The following is a 19,683-nucleotide window of genomic DNA, read 5'->3' as shown; positions in this document are numbered from 1 at the left end:
GACTCTTACCTACAATTAGTCATAGAAAAAGCTGGAAATGGTGTAGTGGCTCAAAAGGTAGAGCACTAGTTTGAGTAAAAGGAGTTCCATGACAGTGCCTTGGCCCAGGATTCAAGGCCCAGAACAGGGGAAAAAAATAAAATTTTATCCTTTTAAATCTATTTTTTAAACTTTAATTTTACTGCCAAAGTGATGTACAGAGGTGTTACAGTTACATACATATGATCTGGTACATTTCTTGTTGAACATTGTTATCCTCTGTCTTGTTTTTCTCCTACGTTCCCTTGCCCTGAGTCCCTCCCCCAGTAGTAAGTTCATTTCTAACATATTGTTTTGTGAGTATCGCTGTTGCATTATCTTCCTTTTCTTTTTTTCTATAGTACTGGAATTTGAACTCAGGGCCTAGGCACTGTCCCTTAGCCTTTTCACTAAAGACTGGCTCTCTATCACTTGAGCCACAGCTCTACTTCTTGATCTTAGATGGTTAATTGGAGAAAAGAGTCTCATGGACTTTCTTGCCTGGGTTGACTTTAAACTACAATCCTCAGATCTCACCCTCTAGGGTTACCAGCATGAGATACCAGTGCCTGGCAAATTCATTGTATTTTATTCTCTTGTAGAACTTTAAAAACCAGGCTATATTCTTTCATGTGTTGTATTTTCCCAGAAGCATTCCCTAGGTAAACACAAAGCAGACATTCATGCAAGGTGAACTACTTTGTATCTTGTTCCTCAGCCATTCCAGAGGTGAGTTTCCCCTTAGTTCATGCCCACTTTTATGCAGCTAGCACATGTGGTCTGCTGAAAAATGGCCCAGAGGTACATATTTGTGCAAATTGGTGCGACCCATGAATGTAGCCTTATTGGGAAAGTCTTTGGCTGATGTAATGAAGTTGAGGCTCTTCAGATGAGATGGTTTTCCTGGATCTCCCAGTCAGGCTGTTGACCTAATGACAAGTGTCTTTATAAGAAGAAGGCAGAGGAAGGTCTGAGACAAATGAAAGATTCAGAGAGGACGAGGAGGAGGCAATAAATATCACCGTGGATTAAGACATTGCAGTGATGCAGTCACAAGCTAAGGAAAATCCAGAGCTATATTGGGAGGAACAAAGAGAACTCTATTCCTAGGGAGTTCCTCAAGGAACTTATTGGAGTTGACACTATGGCTTTAGACTCTTAGCTTTAGGAATTCATGAAAAAGGAAGTTTCTATTGTTTGAAGCCACCAAGTTTGAGTCAGTTTTGTTACTTCAAGCTCGGAGAATAAACACATTATGGATTTATATGCATAGGCTAAATATAATGATGAGAAATTTCATCTCTTGAGTGCCTACCCTCTCCTGTGATTTCATGTCCAGACTTTGAAGCATGTTTATGAGTTTGTTTTTTTTTTCCTCTTCAGTCCTAATGTTCTGGCTTCCTCAGCTGGTGACAGAGTTGAGAGGCCTCCACTAACCAAGCTGGAACAGAGCAAGGTCAAATGGCACTGAGCAAAGCTTGGAGGGCTTAGAAAACTGGGTCTTGAAGACCTAGGGTCAGTGTTTTTGTCTTTAATCACTTGCCTCAAGGAAGGTGAGGTCAGAATTCTCATTAAATATGGAAAATACTAATTAAAGAAATGAGCAAAGAAGATCATCTCATTACCCGGAAAATTGATTTTAGCTCACCAGCAACTTGGTGCCACTCGATCTGAAGTCATGCCGGTGGGGATTTAACACATCCTTTGCAGGCTAAGATAGCTACAGCGAGGAATGTGCATCTTTTGATCATTAGGACAAATTTCTGCAGGATGGAGGTAAAAAGTAGAGTGATGGGTTGACACATAAAAGTGAATGAGGTGAGCCAGGGCTATTTCCAGTGTTCGTAGTGAATCATTGCAGAATTAAGATTGGAAAAATGAAGTAAAAAGAAGTAAAATAAAGTCTAAAAGACTTACGATCGTTGGGGGTGGGGGACGCTGCTTTTCTGGAGCTAATGTGCTACAAGGAGAATAGCATTCTGATAAAAGAAACCTGTCCATGAGTGTAAAGGGGGGCTATCTGGGATGGCAATGGGAGATAGAAGGTGAAAGGAAAAGGTAATGGTGATGAACATCATTGAAGTAGATTTTATATATTATAGAAACAGCACAAATCCCATTAAAACTATGAAAAAGGTGGGATAGGAAAGAATAACAGAGAGGATGAATTTAGTCAAGGTATAGAATATACATCTAAAACATAATAAAAGTCACTCAAATGTATTTGTACCTTTGTTTACTTGTGGTTTTGCCTCAGGAATTAGATTTGATTTTATAACTATTTATAAGTAAAGGTGCAGTAGTTCAAAGTTGAGAGAGGAAGAGGGAAGGAAAGAAAGGAAAAGAAACCTGTCCACATTGATGATTTTTAGAAGGACCTACTTTCACCAGTAGAAATTCAAAGAGAAGAATAATGTCACAAGGGCATTACATTAATCTTCTTCTGAACAACAACAATACCAAAATGCAATTAAAAAGACATAGATTTATGCCTGGGAATAAATCTGTTGAAAGAGATGTGGTTCCTATTTGAGTGCAAGGAGCTATGATTTTAGGCATAAATAAAAAATACTCAGAATACAAAGAGGTGAGGAAGTTGGGTTGGATTTCAGGGCTGAGTCCTTGGCTATCCAAAGGTGGCTGAGCTCCATCACACAGGAAGGTAAATCAATCAGGGTGAGCAAAAAAATAGAAGTGATGTTCCTGTCATCCCCATTTTGTCACAGTTTTCTAAATTCTCTAAATTGTAATGGTAATATTCATCATGCATTTTTCTCCTCATGGCTGTTACTGAGTCACAGATATCCTATGGCTTTGCTCAGCAGTCTTTATGGCACTCGCTCTGTCATTTAAAAAAATGAAACCCCATGGTCATCACCATGCATGGGAGAAAGGTCAAAGGGACAGAGTTCAGAGGGAAACCTCAAATGTTAATGTCCAGAAGTAGCTATGGGGGAAAACTTGTTAAAAATATTTAAGGTATGACTTTTTTTTGGAAATCAGCTATTCAATCATAAAATAAAGCCTAAGTCTCCTGAACACATGGATATAAGCATAAAAAATCTACTATAGAGAAGGAAAAAATGAAAGTAGTGTGCTATCTTCTGCCACGCCCCCTCCCAGCTCCATCTCGTCCTCTTGGGACTCTTCAACCAGGTTTTTCATCACACCAGGTGTGAATTCATGAGTGCTGTCACTAATGAGGCCAATATTTCACTTTCAAATGACATGCATTTATCATATCAGAGTTTCTGTGGGTCAGGAAGCACCAGGTGGCTCAATGGAGTGGTTCTAGCCTTGGGTTGTGCTGAAACTGTGGATGGGGCTGTGTGGTCATCTCAAGGCTGCACAGTGGGGCCATCTGCCTCCATGTTCATTCATGTGGGCGTCGATTGCTGGTAGATCATCTCTCAGTGGTCTATGGTCAGGTTGGTCATGGTGCGTGAAAGTCCCTGTGTGACCTCCATTGCTGCCACCTTGGGATGGTGGGATACTAGCTTTTACCTTCCACTTGTTATTAAAATCTTTCATGGCTCATGCCTATAACCCCAGCTACTCAAGAGGCTGAGATCTGAGGATCTCAGTTGGAAAGACAGTTGGAAAGGCTGTGAGATTCTTCTCTCCAATTATCCACCAAAGAGTTGGAGTTGAGTGGTGGTGGTGGAGTGCTAGTCTTGAGCACAAAAGCTCAAGGACAGTACTCAGGCCCTGAGTTCAAGCCCGAGGGCTGGCACCAAAAAGAAAAAGAAAAACCCAAAAAGCAAATAGATGGACCTGTAAACTTAAAGAGATTTCACATAGTGGCATGTCAGGCCTTATTACCTCCTGTGTAGTCCCCTTTCACCCTTGAGCGTAAGCTGCCCGTCCTGCAGACGGCAAAGCTGGAGTGATGGCTACGTGCAAGCCTTGGCGTGTGTGGCTGCGAGATGCTCCTCCCCCCGCCCCCACACTCACTAAGAATAAAGAGGCAGGACACACGGGCTGTTTCAGGGAAAACTTCTGGGAATTCCACCGGTTTACTCAGGGGAGGGGTTTATATGACAGTAATGGTGGCAGGAAGGGAGTCACTAGGGATAGGCTGATCTGGGCTGTCCATCACAGTGATGTCATGGACTTCCCCCAGAGGCAGAGATCACAGCCCACAGGACCGCCCCCTGGGCTCCTGCCAGCGCCATTTTCACACACACACACACACACACACACACACACACACACACGTGTGTGCTCCGAGATGAGAGGTGGGGCTGGTTTGGGCCTCTTCCGGTTCCGACCCAGAAGGGGGTAGGAGTGGCTAACAGCCATGCAGCCCCAGGGCGGGAGGAAGGGGCAGTCTCTCAGGACCTGCCAAGCCGATGCTCCAACATCTCCTGCAACTTTTTATTTTTTTTTGGCCAGTCCTGGGCCTTGGACTCAGGGCCTGAGCACTGTCCCTGGCTTCTTCCCGCTCAAGGCTAGCACTCTGCCACTTGAGCCACAGCGCCGCTTCTGGCCGTTTTTTCTGTATATGTGGTGCTGGGGAATCGAACCTAGGGCCTCGTGTATCCGAGGCAGGCACTCTTGCCACTAGGCTATCTCCCCAGCCCGCTTTTTTTTTTTTTTTTAATAGCAGGAGGTGCTGTCTACATAAGGCATGTGTAGGCATGAGGCAAATGTTGACATAAGATATATGTGGGGCCTCTTCCACAAGGTGGGGGGGGTAGGTTAAGGGGCCATCCATTTGGCTCAGTCCGGAGAAATTGGAGTCCTTAGCTCATTTCCGCGCCACTCAAGATAATGCAGACATCACTCTTCTCTTCTGGCGGTGAGGTAGAAGCAGATTCAAGCTTTGGTGACTCTGGTTGTCCACAGCAGCCAAGGCGCTGGTAACTTAACACATGTGGTTAGTAAAACATTTTATCATAAACATTGAAGTAAGGTGCTAAACCCTTACACCTATCTTATAAACATTTTATCATAAACATTGAAGTAAGATGTCAAAGACCCCAACTCCTATTTCCCTCCAATTAGAACCCCTAAGTTTAGCAGCAGGGGAGAGACAAAAGGGAAACAATATTCCTTTCCAGTTCTTGTGCAAAGCCATTGGCAATATTGCCACTGCAAAACATTGCACCAGAAAGATGCCCAAGGAAGAGTCTAGAAAGCAAGCTCCTTCCCGCACTGATTTGGGAATATTAAAATTTTTTTGTATGTAAATTTAAGATATTTAATGTAAGCATAGCTGTCCTTAACTGGTCATGGGGGCTGTTCCCCCCTTTTTGTTTTCATTAATGACAGAGGAGGGCACCAGGCTGGGAGTATGGGTGCAGGTAATTTCTTCTGGAACTATTTCCTGCTGAAAGGGGGCTAAGTAGTCAGGAGCCCCTGATTTGCCTGGTACTGTCCAGTTTGGTTGGTAAAAGTCCTCATCATTACTACGAGAATGGTTATTAGGGCCAGAGGGTGTCATGGTCTCCTCTAGCCAGCTCCTGTAGCTTGGGCACATCAGGAAGTCCCTAGGCCTGGGGGCCTCCCGGGTCCAGATCTGTGATGGGCACAGCGGTGTAGAAAGATGATGGCCTTGAACTGCAAGTTCCCAGGTGGTGACCTCAGTGAGGGATGTTATCATGTTGAAAGAGACTTTTGAAAAGGTCAGGCAAAAGGCTGACAAGTTCACATGACCAGTTAACATGAATGACATAGGAAAACATGCCCTGGGCATAGCCAGAAAAGTTCCATTCAGAATATAAACCCAATTGTGGCCCATTACAAGGAAGGAGGAATAACTAAAGGAAGTGTTTAGGGCTAGTGGGCCGGCCGTGGTGGTGCACGCCGGTCATCAAAAGGAAAATGGACAGGTATGGGCATTGGGTAGGTGACCAACTATTCCTCCTGATCTCCCAGCTCTGATTAGTTTTGAAAGGGCGAGACGAGGCGACTCCATTTAGGATGTGACATCATTCTCCTCTTACTCCTCTCCATGATCCTTGTTCCCTGGACTGGCTGAGTCCCAAGGGTCTAGGTGCTTGTTGCTGGGATGGCACGCTCCCATTGGCATTCACGGGGTTTGAACTCAGGGCCTGGGCACTGTCCCTGAGCACTTCTACTCGAGGCTAGTGTTCTACCACTTGAGCCACGATGCCGCTTTCCGCATTTCTCTGGTTCTCTTGAGCCAAGCTTCCAGCCTGGCTCTTTGCTGGTTAATTTGGAGATGGCGTTTTAGAGAGATTTTCTGCCCGGGCTGGCTTCGAACTGCAATCCGAGGAGTTCTAGCCATAAGAGCCCTTTTTATGTCCAATTAAAATAACAAGGAGAAAATAGGAACAGAGTTTCACCTGCAGCTTGTCGAGAATTGACCAACAACCACTTGTTAGAGTTTACACTTAGAGAACAGCAGACTGAATGAGATGAATGAGATCCATATGCTATCAAATCATATCATCATTTAACCTTACTGGAGGGTGGAAGAAAACACAAATGAATTACAGTCGAGAGGGAAAAGGTTCAGGATAACGTAAAAGTCTCAGCTATAGCAGTGGCTGTGTCCTCCTTCCTGGATTAGCAGGCCTCATTAGCCACATGTGATGGAGGCAGGCAGGAGAGATCTGGGCAAGGCTGTAGGGGCACCTCTTGGAATCCTCTGGATAGACTGTTACCTCCTGCTGGATTGCCTGCAAAATTCTACACAGACTGGTTATTTGAAATCTCCCGGTATTCCTTGGTTGCTTATTCTGAGTACTCTCTGGCTTTTGTAGGCTGACGCCCTTCTGGTTCAAGCAGGGTAAAAAGATTTCCCTAGTCACAAAATCCACACTGCTAGCACACATGTTAACCTATATTCTATGAAGCAAAATGTTAGCACTCTGGTTGTTCAAATTCTTTATCTAGAAATGTACTTTAAGCCCTTAAAGGTAGAGAGAGAGAGGCTTTTACACCTTTGCCTCAGCCTTATTTGCATCCAAAAAACTGGAACCCAGGGGGCATCTCGCCTCCTTGGCTGCCTGTTTTAAAGGAACCATTTTTTTTTCTTTAGTCCCGGCTACTGTACGACCTTTGAACTCAAATGACAATTTTTTCTTAATGCTAGAATCACAATTACAAAATTAGAAATACTTATCCATTCAGCTTTCCAAAAAATTAGTGAGAAACATTAGCTTGCTTTGCCATTTTTTTATATACAGAGTTAATGAGAATTTACTTTTATCCCCACTAGTTTATTATACATACTTTAAAATACTTGCCTGATTATATGTAACTTAAAATAGTTAGGAGTCTTACTTATTACATCACAGTATGCACATAGAATTTAGTACCTGAATCATTAGACTGATATCCAAAACAATTGTAACAAAAGTACTTTTACCAGTGTTCACCAGAATTACAAACACAAGAAATCCAGTCTCAGCATCTTTGCCTTTTCAATATATCTAAATTGCAAAAATAGCATAGGAATCAAATCACACCAGATAAATAAACTTCTTAACCATTAAAAAAACTTTTCTAATTCTTAGTATCTCTCAAGGGGCAGTTTTAGAGATTCCAGTCAATCACTCATTGCTGTATATTAGAACGTTTTGGAGTTTTTCTTAGACACGTTTGCTTGCCCCCAAACAATCCATTTGGGTTAAAAACCTGGGGATTTTCCCTGCTGTAACCCCACCTACAGGCTGCAAGGGAGAGTTTAACACAGAACTTAAGCAGGTTAACATAGTAGTTAAAGAGGCAGTAATTTTAAACCATGATGCTAGATTTTATATGCTTTTATCCACAGGCAAACGGACAGACAAACATACACAGACAAACGGTTGTGCACAAGGTTTGAACGCTCTTAGGAAAAATATCTGAATTGGCCATGTAAGTCTACTGGAATTCCAGTGGCAAAATGATACTATTTTGCCCATATTTTAGAACCATGTGGTCAGTTAAAAGGCAAAAAAACCCTTTCCTAGGAAACAAAAACTTTCACACTTTATCTGGCCAGGAAATGAAGAAGCCACATTTTGAAAAAACCAGTTCAGCTCTTACGACTGGAGAAGGTTCAGGAGATGGGAGACAAGACACGACCAGGACAGACACGTGGCACGGCTTAACACAGCAAGACATCTTTAAGCCCCTGCCCAGCCGTGGGGGATTTGGCACGCCCATCACCTGGGGTGAGGGCGGGAGGAGGCCACCCCAGAACCTACCAAACATTAACAAAAATAATCTAAGGCCTTTTTTGTCTAGCAGGCCTCAGAAGCAGGAAAGAGGGGAGGGGGGAGGGGCGAGTAAAGGCAGCCAGGGCAAATGCGCATGCTGCCGCCTCCGTTCTCCAGGGCTGTGCCACCGCCGGGCGGGGGGAGGGGGCTCCCTTCTCCCTCAGCCACTGCCGGGCCAAAAATAGCAATCCGGGAACACCTGCTCTGCGCCGGTGGCCCGGGAGCAGCGGCCTCTACACGCCGCCGCCGGCACTGCCGCTGTCCATCCCGCACGTCCCAGGACCACTGTTCACAAATCAGGACCCGGAACCCTGGAGGGGGGGGTCTGGGCCCAGATGGCAGCACCTGTTCCGTGCACCACCGGCCTCCCACCTCTGCCGCTGCCCGGTGCTCGGCTCCGAGGCAAGGGTGCCTTTGGGCCGACCCGGCCCCGCTGCTCCCCGCCTGGGCCACCTCGGGAGCCGCCACCACTGCCGCCTCTCCGCCGCGCCAGCCACGGGATCTGCATCGCCTGACCGGCTCACCATAAAGCCGCACCGGGACCCACACAGGAGCCTGTCTCCCCAGGCAGCAGAAAATCTGTTCCTCTTCCTAGCAGCCCGTTTAATAAGGGCAGCAGCATGTTCTGAAATCCCTCAGTCCTATGCCCGAGTGTCCCACATGTCCAATCCGATATTTTGGAGTGTGAATCTATTTTGGCACTGCCCCATCTCCCTGCCGATGGGGGGGACCCCACACCTGGAAAACCGTCCGCAAACCAAGGGTTTACCAGTAGATCAGTCTACGACCCGTGGGCTTTTTTTGCCCAACGTTACGGTGCCATTATGTCAGGCCTTATTACCTCCTGTGTAGTCCCCTTTCACCCTCGAGCGTAAGCCGCCCATCCCACAAATGGCAAAGCTGGAGTGAGGGCTACGTGGAAGCCTTGGTGTGTGTGGCCATGAGACACCTCCCCCCCCCCCACCTCGCTAAAAATAAGGAGGCAGGAAATGCGGGCTGTCTCGGGAAAATTTCTGGGAATTCCACCAGTTTACTCAGGGGAGGGGTTTATATAACAGTAATGGTGGCAGGAAGGGGAGGGATCTGGAGTCACTAGGGATAGGCTGATCTGGGCTGTCCATCACAGTGATGTCACAGAACTTCCCCCAGAGGCGGAGATCACAGCCCACAGGACCACCCCCTGAGCTCTGGCCAGTGCCATTTTGACACACACACGTGTGTGCTCTGAGATGAGAGGCGGGGCTGGTTTGGGCCTCTTCTGGTTCTGACCCAGAAGGGGGTAGGAGTGGCTAACAGCCATGCAGCTCCAGGGCGGGAGAAAAGGGGTGGTCTCTCAGGACCTGACAAGCCAATGTCCCAACAGTGGCAGGTCCTAAATTTTATGTGACATTTATTTTCCACTCTTGGGTGTATTAATATCTCACTAATGCACTGAAAGTAGCCACTCTCAATTTTCAGAATCCCACATCAGGCCATTAATTTAATGGATAACCTGGATCAGGACAAATTCCATCATGAGCATTGCAAAATTCTAACATAGGGCTGGAGAATTGATATACTTTTAAATAGGACAGTGAAACTATTTTGCTAGCCTTACTAGGTGAAAGCAAACTGCTTCTGATGGTCTGTTACTAATAGATGTATAGAGAAAAGTTAATTTGCAGATCGATGCTTACATAATAAGCACTGGGGGATGTGGTGACTTCTAGCAATAAACATACACAGTTGGAAAAGCAGCTGCAACTAGCGTTACCACCCAATTAAACTTAACAATAACCCACAGTCACTGACCTCAGAGAGCTCACATCTCCATGAATTAGAGTTTATGTCCAGTTAAGTCTCCAAAAGTCTGATTATTTCCCCTAATAGATGCACAGTGGCTCTAGTAATTGCCATAGGTTCTGCATGCAACACAGCCATCACAACCTGCAAACCACTTCCTACCTCTGTGTGTTCCTCAGTGTGTCTTGTTGGTTCTGCCTTTCTTGGAGGAACCTAGCTGATACCATTCTTTCTGCCAGCCTCTTCCAAGATTTCACTCTTACCATGTTCCTTCATTGGTCACCATTTGTCTTTTCACAATGTTAATGCAACAGTCATAACACAGAAGTCAAAATAAACTTCAGTGTCATCAGATTTATGTCTTTAGCAAAGAGGGCTTTATTATCTCATATAAAAGCTAGTCTAAAGGTGGCAATCTGACCTGGGTCCTCAGGGAAACTTCCACTCATGACTTCTTGTAGCCTTTCATGCCTATCTCTCAAGCCTGGTATTCCTACTCTGGAATGTAAGGAAACAGCAAAGGTCTTCTAACCTTCTTCATATATGCAGCCTTGTGCTTGCTTTATGGCAGCAGGAGGAGGAAAAGGCAGGAAGTTAATGAGGAAAACACTCCTGGCTTGTTGAATCTAGTTAAGAACTGATACTACATCTTTAACCTTCTGGAACAAAGGCTAGGAGGAGGAGGATGAAATTGGTATGCTATAGGAATGGTCCCTTTTGTGCTTAGTGAACCTAGTCATTTTCCATGCATGTATGTTCATGTTCGCTTTCTAAGAGAGGTGGCCTGGGAGATAAGGCTTCCTTCATTCTCCTGTCTTATTCCCCCACCACTGCTTGTTGAGTCTTATGAGATCTCATGGAGTCCTGTGAGGTTTGGTAACCCTCTGGCTTTTCTGCCTCCAAGTGGCTACTTTGCTTTGGGTTTTCAATTCCCTGTTCCTTTTGAAACACTGACTCTGTATTAACTGTCTAAAGTAAATAAGTGGCTGCTTTAAAGAGTGGTGGGGGAATGGTTTTAGGCTGAATTGAAAAGGGGGAAGAATTGATAAGATCAGTGGAAGATCCACTTTCGGGTAAGTGAGATATGAGGCATGTTATATCCTGAAGGAAGTTTCCTATTTGGCCCAAATAATGGTGTTTTGGCTATGAACATTCTTCTTAAGCTCGTTCTAGTAGCCAGGACCATATAGATGCCCCTTAAATTCCTGGAAAATAGGTTTTGAACAGGGTGGTACGACTTGGAAAAGTCTACTGTCTTTTGATAATAAATATCCATTAAATGTTCGGTCTTCCTGCCAATCATTTCCTCTTATGCCATCTTAGGGTACAATACCAGACGATTTTCTGAGAGGGTAGTTAGTTTATTATAAGAGTAAATCTAATATATATTATACATAATGCATCAATAAATGGATAGGCTGAAACTATAGCTGTGAATATAACTGGAATAAGGTGATAAACTTGGTTTCATGCCTCATAAACTATGTAGGAAAAGATATTAATTCCTTTTGCTCCAAGTATCTTGTTCTAATATTCATATCGCTACTCTCAGTGGAGAACTATATTTAAAAAATCAGTGTTTCTCCTTCTTGAATTAGTAGGGTTTAATAACTTAAACTATGTCTTTGATTTCCAAGCTGTCTCCATGGTAACTTAGTAGGAAGTCTTTGCGGCAACAAGGTGGGTTGACTTGACTTGTGGAAAACTGCCAATAGCTTTTCATTCTTAAGAGTCACAAAGCATCTCATTAGAGCTGACATATCCTCAGATTCTGGACCCTGAAGAAGATTTAAACCCTTCCAGTTCAGAGTTGGGACTCTACTCTTTTCCCCTGGAGGTGGTTGCCCTACCTCCCCTTCCACAGTCTCTATCCCAGTATAGACAGAATCCTCATTCCACCATTCTCCTGAAAATCCAAACTCAGAAGCAGAAGGGTGTGTGACTGATCTCCAATCACTTTTGTTAGGAATTGCCATGATCTATGTGTTTTGTGATCTCATTGTTTCTGTCTTTTCCAAGCTAGGTATAAGCTTGTTCATCTGCTCTACCCCTACTCGTGAATAAAGTTTCTTCATGTACATGACCCACTTATGCACAAGAGCATACAGCAAAAAGAGGAGGAACAAGGCTTAGAGAACCCAATTCTTCACTGCCTGACACCTCTCCTCTGGCAGCTCCATCTACAAAGCTGCCAATTCCCAAGGTGAGATATCAAACTACCTTGAGGATGACACTTACTAAAAACTTCATTTGTAACAGACACTCAAGGGAACTGAAAGAGAGTGGCAGGGCAAAATTAGGCAATGATATCCTTTTCTGAATCTATTTCATCATTGTTACTTTTTTCCTTGCAACTGTCAGAATGCATTTGAGTGCACACTCATTTCACACAAGGTAGGAGAGTTAGTAGACATCTACTTTTCAACTTATCCTCTGTGGGGATCTTATGAAGGATAGTCTATGGTTCTTCTTCATTTCAGGGAGAGAGAGAGAGAGTGAGAGTGTGATCCCCTCAAATATTGATCAAGTCATGTTGAATGTACAACTACTTAAAAATAATAAAATATTAAAAAAGTAAAAGAAATATCCTCATAGCCTATTTTTTGGTGGTGGAGGGGTCTGCCTTTGTTTAGTATAATTTTTTCCAAGTTGTTCCATTTCCTTATGAATGAGGCAATGCCATTCTTTCTGGTGGAAGCATAGAATTCCATTGTGTACACAAACCACATTTTCTTTTTTCTTTTTTTTTTTTTTTGGCCAGTCCTGGGCCTTGGACTCAGGGCCTGAGCACCGTCCCTGGCTTCTTCCCGCTCAAGGCTAGCACTCTGCCACTTGAGCCACAGCGCCGCTTCTGGCCGTTTTCTGTATATGTGGTGCTGGGGAATCGAACCTAGGGCCTCGTGTATCTGAGGCAGGCACTCTTGCCACTAGGCTATATCCCCAGCCCACAAACCACATTTTCTTGATCCATTCATCCACTGAAGGGCATCTGGGTTGATTCCATATCTTAGCTATGGTAAACGATGCTGTAATGAGCATGGTTGTGCTGGTACAATAGTCAGGTCTAGTTTGTGATCATTTGGATAAATGCCCAAGAGTGGGGTTGCTGGGCCACAGGGAAGCACTATGTTTAGTCTTTTGAGGAACCTCCATACTATTTTCCAGAGTGGCTGAACCAGTTTACATTGCCATCAGCAGGGTAGTAGCATTCTCTTTTGGCTACATCCCCACCAGCATCTGTTATCATTCATTTTCTTGATAATTGGAATTCTAACTGGGGTGAAGTGGAATCTCAGTGTTGTTTTGATTTGGGTTTCTTTTATGACCAGAGATGTTGAACAATCCTTCATATGTCTATTAGCTATTCTTATTTCTTCTTCTGAGAAGTTTCTATTTATGTCTTTAGTCCACTTGTTAGGTTGTTGTTTTTTACCTTAAGAAACATAGGCTCCATAGTCTTTCTCAGTTGTAATAATTAGAATATGCCTATAAATCTACAGGTAAACCCAAAAGATGGTAAAAGACAAGTAAACACTTGGACATGATTAATTAAACAGTACTCTAAACATTCACACAGTGGGAAAAAGGAAGATATTTTCAGGAGAGGATCACAAGGATTCAATAGCTATGTACATATGGCCATATAAAATGATGCTTATTGAAATGAACTCCAAGAAATGGAGTTTTTTTATTTTATTGTCCTTGGTTTTCTTTTTCTTCTTTTTTCTTTTGTTCTCTTTTGTTGCCATTTTTTGTTTCTGCACCCTTTGTCTTGTATATAAGTTTATCTGATTTGGGGAAGGAAAAAGGAAGCACAGGAAAGGTGGGAAAACAGGCCAACCAATTCAGCAGTGATACTCACTAGACATTATGTTGTATACAACTTGAGGGAAAGGGAAGTTGGGAGGGGAAAACTGGGAGAGAATGAGGGAGGGGGCAATGTAGTGAGGGAGGGGGAAATGTAGTTATTACCTAACTTATGTAACTGTAGCCCTTCTGCACATCACCTTTACAACAAAACTTAAGAAATTAAAAAAAGAACCCCCCTCACAAATGTACTGTAGAACTTCAGTACTTCATTTGCCTTCTCTGTTCTTATATTCCTCTTTATTTTCTTCCTATGAAAAAGTATTTTCTCTTTTTGAATTTTGTCTTCAGGTCATCTATAATCTAAGGTTCTCTAGTTTAGCTGGCTAGGGCAGAGATAATGAATTGTCTACCATCAATTCGTGCTCTCCTTTACACAGTGGGCAACTGTCCAGTCATAGTCTGTGTTTCTCGATTCCCTTGCCTTGTGGTTGAGTTGTCTGGCTAGTTTTCTCTGCTAGAATGGGAGTAGAAATGACTGGCTCTTGTACTGTGCTTAAAGAAGTACATTTTCACTCCATGTTCTTTCTTCTCTGGATTTCTGTCTGGATTTAAAGTACTTTGAAGCCTGAGAGGGTGGTGGAGCTATAAGAAGAAAGGTGCCCAAGTCTTGAATTTCTGTGTGAAGAAACCATTGACAGTTGACAAACTCCATTGTACATTTGGACAGTACTACCTATAAGAAATAAACTTCTGTCTTCCTTTGTTCCTTTTTAACTTCCTATGATTTTCCTGGATGAATAGCTAACTAGGTAGGTAAGACTAAGGGTAGAGGGCAGATGAATGATGAATTCTGATTGGAGATTTGAATCTGAGTTTTCTGTGAAATATCCAAATAAAGATGTCAAGCAAGAATTTCGATATTTCAAAGAAGTGTGGGCTAGACAGAACTACCAGACCCATTTGTCTAACACTTATATTTAACTACATAAAATTATTGAGATTATCTAGGAAAAGAGTAGAGAATGAGATTTAGCTTCAAGGTTCCTTGACATTTGGAGGATGTATTGAAATGAAATTTGAGAAAGAGTAGAAGGGAAGAAGCAGAAACATCAGGAGAACATGAGGATAAAATCACTATAGGAGAGGAGTTGTTCAAGGAAGGAATGGCCACAATTTTGACTACCACTGAATGGCAGAGTAACTATGGAAGTCATTGGTGATTGTGACAAGACACAAGGTATTTCATGATGGAGGAAAACCAGACTAGAGTAGGCTGAGGAGAGAACCAGAGGTAAAAAAAAGTCTAAAGGATCTTTACAAGAAGTAAGAAAAGGAAGAGGAACTTAGAGAAATATGGTGGAGTGGGACAGGATATAGGGATGTTGCCTAAGAGAAAGATTTCCTTGAGATGAAAAGTACTTGAGTTTATTATATAATATTGAGCAGGACCAGGTGGGAAGGGGGAAAGGAAGAGTACAGGAGAGAGGGGGAGGGAGAGTAGAGAGAAAGAGGGTGAGACTGAGGAAGAAGATATAGTAAAAACAGAGGCTAGTGGTGTTGTGGCTCAATAGAGTGCTAGCCTTGAGCTGAAGAGCTCAGGGACAGCACCCAGGCCCAGAGTTCAAGCCCCAGAAAAAAAGCAAAAAAGCAAAATAAGCAGAGGTATGGGGGCTTGGGCATTCAGGGGTGAGGAGACATGATAAGAGAAGCTGAAAAAAAAATCAAGAAATGAATTTTCTTGAGTAAAGGTTGTTGTTTTTTTTTTCCTTCTTCTTCGTCGTCGTCATCATCATCATCATCATCATCATCATCATCATCACCATCATTATTATTATTTCTGTGCTGTTCCTGGGGCTTGAATTCTGGGGCTGGGTGTGTTCCCTGAGCTGTTTTTGCTTAAGGCTAGTACCCTAACCATTTAGGGCACAGCTCTGCTTCTGGCACATTTTGTTTTGTTAGTTAATTGCAGCTAAGATTCTTATGGACATTTCTGCCCTGGCTGGCTTTGAACTGTGACTTTCAGATCTCAGGCTCCTGAGTAGCTAGGATTACAGTTGTAAGCTACCAGCGCTTGGCCTCAAACATTATTTTATATGCTTTTTTTAAACTTAAAAATTAGTTTTCATTAATAATACAAAGGGATTTCATTGATAAAATTCCATAGTTGTGTGCCATGTGCTTTGACCAAGTTCATCCTCTATATTATATTCCTTTAACCCTTTTCCCTTCTTCCTTCCTTCTGTTTTTCAAGGAGTGTTTGGATAGCCTGATTCATTTCCATCCTTTGCACTCTCCAATGCTTTCTCTTTTCCTCCTCTTACTGAACCTGTCCAGGCAATCCCCAGTTTATACTCATTTTTGTGGTTGTTATTGTTATAATTTCAAGTCTAGATTCAACATATGAACCAACACATATAATATTGGCTTTTTGTCTTTGGCTTATCTTGCTCAACATGATAATTTCTAGCTCTAACTACTTTCTAGGAAATGCCATTCTTTCTTTTTTTTTTTTTAAATGTTTTTTTTCCCTTTATTGTCAACGTGAAGTACAGAGGGGTTACAGGTTAATTTGTAAGGCAGTGAGTATGTTTCTTGTTCACCTTGTTACCTCCTCCCTCATTTTTCCCCCACCTTCTGCCTCCCCCTTTCCCTCTTCCCTTCATGAGTTGTACAGTTGGTTTATACCAAATAAGTATTATACCAAAGTAAGTATTACTTTTGGAATCATTTGTCTTTATATCCTTTGTCTCTTGATTTTGATATTCCCATTCCCTTCCCTAGTTCTAATACATGTATATACAGTATCCAGGGTACTCAGATGAGATACAGTGATAGCGGGGGTAAAACCACAGGAAGGGAATACAAGAGAAACAACAAAAAAGGTGCGGTTTCACATGGCATGTTGAAAATAATTACAACAATGATATAACACTTGTTTCCATAACATGGAGTTCATTTCACCTAGCATCATCTTATGGGCATGGTCATTGAGCTATTTTGATCTTCTGCTGTGAGTAGCCTAAACCTGTGCTAATTATTCCTTATGAGGGAAACCATAGAGTCCATGTTTCTTTGTGTCTGGCTCACTTCACTTAGTATAATTTTTTTCCAAGTCCTTCCATTTCCTTAAGAATGGGGCAATGCCATTCTTTCTGATAGAGGCATAAAATTCCATTGTGTGTATGTACCACATTTTCCTGACCCACTCATCTACTGCGGGGCATCTGGGTTGGTTCCATATTTTAGATATGACAAATTGTGCTATGATGAACATTGTGCTGGTGGTTTTAGGGTGTTCTTGCTTGTAATCTTTTGGGTAGATGCCCCAAAGTGGGGTTTCTGGGTTGTAGGAGAGCTCTATGTTTAGCCTTCTGAACCTCCATACTGCTTTCCAGAGTGGTTGGACAAGGTTATATTCTCACCAACAATGAAGTAGGGTTCCCTTTTGGCCACATCCCCTCCAGCAGTTTTTATTGTTAGTTTTCCTGATAATGGACATTCTTACTGTGGTGAGGTGGAATCTCAGTGTTGTTTTGATTTGCATTTCTTTTATGGCCAGTGATGTAGAACACTTCTACATGTGTCTATTGGGCATTCTCATTTCCTCCAGAGAAGTCTCTTTTTAGGTCTTTAGCCATTTGTTGAGGGGGCTGTTGGTTCTTTGAGGATTTGTTTTGGAGGAATTTAATTTTTTTAGTTCCGTGTATATTTTAGATATGAGGACTTTGTTTGCTGTATGGCTGGTAAAGATCTTTTCCCAATCTGTGGGCTTTCTGTTTAACTTGCTAGCTATGTCCATTGCCCTGCAGAAGCTCTGCAGTTTGATGGAGTCCTCAGATCTGTTTTTAAGCTTACATCTTTTCTATATAATTCTTCTTGACATCTAGAGTCAGATGTTACGCTGACATGTCCTGCAGAATTGCAAGCAGCCACCTGCAGTATACTTACCACATGGAAGGATAACGATCCTAACTAATCTTTTTTTCTAATCAGCTCTGAGCACGCAGAATTCAGGGACTGGGCCCTATTCATCCTTAAATATCAAGTGACTTGTGAACTGTCAATCAAACAATAGGCATCCAAAAATGTCTAATGAATGAATAACTGAAACCAGCATGAAATTGGCTGATGTTTTATAAAGTTGGTTGTTTATCTTTATTTGCCCTGTAGCTAAGCAATATCCTTTTGTTTATGTAGGCTTGAAATACTCTGTCTTTAATCATACATTGTACCATGGCACCAAAGAATAAAGAAATGTCCATTCAACTGCTAAAAAGTTTGTAAACTGTATTTCAATAATAGATGACACAACACAAGAAACTTTGTGAAAGAAACTTGAAATTGGGTAGAACAAATAGATTCTACTGATTAAATTGCTTGGAAATAAAGGCTTTTGATTTTGAAGAAATTAAGTGGCATTATGCAGTCTATTTCTGTCAGAAAGTTAATTCTCATTGGGTGAAGAAGATTAATGTGTGATGTAATGTTGGGAATAATTATCTCAAATTGATGATGAGAAATGATCTTTCTGGTATAGCTGTTGTTGAAATGAAACGTTTGTGTTAATCTTCCACCTCTTAAGACACAGGGGGAGATATCTGTATCCTTTTCAGGGTAATTTACCTTAACAAATAATTCACTTTCAGTGAGAGCATTTGTGAACTACCTCCAGGAGACTTGAAAAACCACATTTGCAGTTTAAAGTCAGAAACAGTAGATTTGTTTAGTGAAATACAAGCTCTGTATTGGTGCTGCCAGAGCTGTTAGGATCTGCCCCATGACAAAACTGAAAAAAAAAAAAAAAAAGCCTTTCTCTTTAGAGGTTGAAAATGGCAACCATGCAGGGATTAGAAGGTTGAAACCCATGTGCATGAGCTGACTAGAATATCTGGAAGAATAAATGAGCCATGGCAAACTATCAGTGTGACTAAATATTGCATCAGAACTCAAAATTGTCATAAGGAATATTCATCCCTAAGGAGAATTAGTTTTCTTTTTTCCTCTGCACTAAAAGAGCAACAACAATAAAGGGGAGAATGCAGTCATAATATTCAAGGTGTAGCCTATGAAATTAACAAAATTGAGTGTTAGGAGTTGGGTTGGGAGGGATCGGGGAGAATGATGAAAGAGGTGACTAAACCTTATAAACCAGTTTGTTGAATGGTAACTCCCTTATTTGACTATGTAAAGATAACAAAAAAGACCAACAACAATTTTTTTATTCTATGTGGCAGTATAATCTGTAATCCTGACATCCAGCCTGGGCTATAGCATGAGATCTGTGTCAAAACCAACCAACCAACCAACCAACCAAAGTTCCCATCAACCAAAGAAAAAACCAGCCTTAACAAAGGCAAAAATGGAACTAATAAATGACTACTGTCATCAACAGAAATGTTCACAGACACAACATTTTTTGTGTCAGGAAAATGACAGCAAAAAAAATCCCAAACAACTTTCCCCTCATTCCTCCCCCCAAAACTCTAGGAATCAAATGTATGTTAGGGTTAGTAACAATATTTATACAGTTCATTTAATGATGGAAGAAAGCAGGGGCAATGGGACACTTTAGATTCCTTTTATCTTATATTTTATTTTTTTTCATGTATTAATTACATATATGGATGGGGTTTGGTGTGCTATTTTCATAAATTCAGTCAGAAAACAAGGATCAGATCCACTTTCCCCATTATGCACCATCTTCCTTTCCAACCTCTAGTAGTCTACATTTTAAATTCAGGTCCACTGGAAACTGGATTCTCAACACCAGAATGTAAATGCCATGTTAACAGCTCCAGATGGAGCCCAGCTCACCTCATGTTTATAAAGCATATCTCATCACAGAATGGGAATATTCAGGTTCACAAATCCATTCAACAGACTTAAGAGGCAGGTACAA

Source organism: Perognathus longimembris, chromosome 3 (assembly GCF_023159225.1).
Source record: "Perognathus longimembris pacificus isolate PPM17 chromosome 3, ASM2315922v1, whole genome shotgun sequence".
NCBI classification, from domain to species: Eukaryota; Metazoa; Chordata; class Mammalia; order Rodentia; family Heteromyidae; genus Perognathus; species Perognathus longimembris.
This window is presented reverse-complemented; position numbering follows the sequence as displayed.